This window comes from Indicator indicator, chromosome 18, assembly GCF_027791375.1.
Source record: "Indicator indicator isolate 239-I01 chromosome 18, UM_Iind_1.1, whole genome shotgun sequence".
Taxonomy (NCBI): Eukaryota; Metazoa; Chordata; class Aves; order Piciformes; family Indicatoridae; genus Indicator; species Indicator indicator.
Genome location: NC_072027.1, coordinates 12,262,429 through 12,265,701, shown reverse-complemented (window position 1 = coordinate 12,265,701; position 3,273 = coordinate 12,262,429).

The window sequence follows — 3,273 nt, the reverse complement described above, 5'->3', positions numbered from 1 at the left end:
TTTTTTTTTTTTTTTTTAATGTCTTTGGCTTGGGACTTTTGAGACAGCTCATCCCATACCTGTACTTACTTCTGGCTTTTCTAATTTGTGTTAGCAGAAACCATGCCATGTAATAAATGTAGATTTACTGTGCACTTCTGTGCTTTCTGCCAAGTGGGAACTCGCTGCCGAGTTTTACTATGTCAAACCTGTAAATACAGCAGAACCTGAATAAATGTCACTTATGTAGCAATTTCTGCCCCCAAATGATGATTGTTTTAGTTCTGATGCTTTACTGAACCTGGTTATTGATTGCAAACACCAATTATCTGTGGGAATTTCATTTCTTTTCCATAGGTGTGGCACAAATCTCACAGAATGCCAGGTTGGAAGGGATCATCTGGTCCAACCTTCCTAGCTAACAGGAGAGTTGAAATCAGCTGGCCCAGCACCCTGTCAGGCTGAGCCTTAAAACTGTCCAATGTAGGGGACTCCACCACTTCGTCTGGGAGATGGTTTCAGTGTCCAGCTGTTCTCATGGGGAAGCCTTTTGTTCTGGAGTCCAATGGGAATCTCCCCAGCAGTAACTTGTCCTCATCACCTCTTGTCTTTTCCATGGGAGTCCTTGTATAAAGGGAGTCTCCATCCTCCTGGTAGCCACCCTTTATGTACCCCTTCAGAAGAGGAGGCTTCTCTTCTGAAGTCTGAACAAACCCATTTCTCACAGCCTCTCCTCTCCAAGGTGTCTGTCATCCTTTGTATAATCACATTTTCAAACCCTGAGACCATCAAGGCCACCCAACACCAATTCCATCCCTTTTTGGGGCTCATTTTGGTTTTTTTCATATTTCGCTTCTCTGCTTCATGAAACTGTTCATGGTTTTGTCTGGTGGCTGGACCTCTCGTGTGCAGCCCTCACAAACAAGCAGTTGGGGCTGATGGAGATGGATGGAGGCTAGGCAAGGAGTGTGCACAGAGTTCCATTTCTCCCATGAGGCAAAATCCAGAGCATTGGGGAACTCTGAATCCCATTTGCCCAAACTTGGTAGATCAGCCTCGTGTTTACTTCCCTGGCATCTGGGCCTTATTTGGTCTTGTGTATTCAGAGAAGGTGAATATTTGGCATTCCTCTTTCTCTTCCTTTGGTGGCTGAAGCTGCAGACACCTCCTGCTCCATCATTCCTGTGCAGAGAGCAGTTCTGGGTGTGCAGGGTGGGGATGTGCTGCTCACAGGGGATTGCTGACAGTCTGAAGGAACCTGCCATGCTCAAATAATTACTTTGGGTCTGTGACAGCTCAGCCACTTCAGACCATGTAAGTGGCAGGTCTGTGGTCACCTGCAGTGACCAAATAAACACCTTAGCCCTGTGTTTTGTCAGCAAGTTTGTTTTCCTCTTCTAGCACTTGCAACCTCCAGGTGGGATTCAGAATTTCATCCTTTGACTGAGGAAAACAACACATTCTGGCCTTCCCAGATGGATTTCACAGAATCCCAGGTGTGGTCAGAATGGACCTCTGGAGGTCATCCACTCCAACCCCCTGCTCAAGCAGGGGTACCCACAGCAGCTTGCCCAGCATCACAATGTCCAGGTAGGTTTGGAATCCCTTCAGAGAAGGAGCCTCTACAACCTCTCTGGGCAGCCTGCTCCAGGACTCCAGCACCCTCACACCAAAGAATTTTCCTGTTCAGGTGGAACCTTCTGGGTTCCAGTTTGTACCTGTAGCCCCTTGTCCAATCTGTTTTCACTGAGCAAATGCCTTTGCTTAAATGCAGTTTTTTTCTCCATGGACAATGCCTGTGATCTCCATGGAGGCTTGAAAATGTGCTGCCTGGCATGGTGACCTGGGCCTGAGTCCCAGCAACGTAGGTTCCGTGGGAGGGAGGGTTTGCATCACACCACCTGCACTGCCTGTGCCTGAAACGACACCTCTGGAACCTCTGCCTCACACCACAGCTCCACCTCAACCTCCAGTTTTAGATTTCTTGATGTTTTAGTAGCTTCAGGATTCCTTGGACTGTGACCATGTACTTGAGTCTTGAGTCGGGCATGTAGAGGTGCTGGGCTCTGGCCTCTGGTTGAAGGAGTGGTCCAGTGAACACAGGAGCTGCTCTTTGGCCTTTGGCCTGGGAGGGGTAACAAAACGCTCCTAGAGATGGAGATTCTGTAGCATATCCCCCCCAGATTTCATCATCTCCCCATTTCTGTGCAAGAAACATCAGGGTCTGCAGTGTTCCTTTGAGTTCACTGTGCCTGGAGGAAGGCAGGAGGGGCTGCAGAGTGGCTGTGCCTTGGTGGGAGGAGACCTCTGACAGGCATAGGTGCTCCTGCCACCTGCCTGAGGGCTAGAACTTCACCCTGGCCTACTTCTGAAGGTGCTGAGGTGGGCTGGTGCTGGGGGCTTCCAGATCTCTCCTGTGGTGGTGATGTTGCCTTTGCAGCCATCCTTGCACTGGGGTGAGCAAACTGCAAACACTCTGGTTGGTTCTGATGAAGACGGAGGTTGGTGTGTGTGAGGAAGCAGAGCTGCTGGTGGGATGTCCTGGCTGCTGGGACAGGTTATTCCATGATGAGTCTCAAAATGGTTAAACTCTTTCTGATCAGTAGCAGAATTATGCAAAATAGTTTTCCCAGGTGAGGTTTAGATTGGATGTGAGGAACAATTTCTTCCCTAAAAGGGTTGTCCAGGCCTGGCCCAGGCTGCCCAGGGCAGTGGTGGAGTCCCCATCCCAGGAGGGGTTTCAAAGCTATGTAGTTGTGGTGCTGAGGGCCATGGTTTAGTGGTGACCTGGCAGTGCTGGGCTAATGCTTGGACTTTTCCAGCCAGAAGGGCTCCATGGGTCTATGAAAAGCTCAGCAGTTTCACCAAGGAATTGCTTTTTTCTTTTGGCACCACTGATTTTCTTCCTGGTGCTATGCAGTCCCTGGGAAGCTGCTCTCAGTATTTTTTTCCAGGTACTACATCTTCAGATCTTGTTTCCAGTTCCCATGCAAGAAGAAAAAGCAGCTTGAGGGGAGAAGGATCAGATCAAGGCAGAACAGCCTGTGCTGGAGGAAATCAAACTTGCCTGTGGAGTAGGTGGGAAGCCAGAGGGATCTGTCCATTGTCCCTGCCTTCCGCCTGCGCCGGTGGCAGCTCTGTCCCCACTGACAGGACTGGAGCTAATTGGCCCTGGCAGCCATGTGAAGGAGAGGATTAAGCTGAGGAAAGAAACGTGGGAGACCTCCCACCTACTTACAGGACTTTTCTCCCCACTTCTTCTTGCTCTACCCAACATACAATTCCATTTCCAAG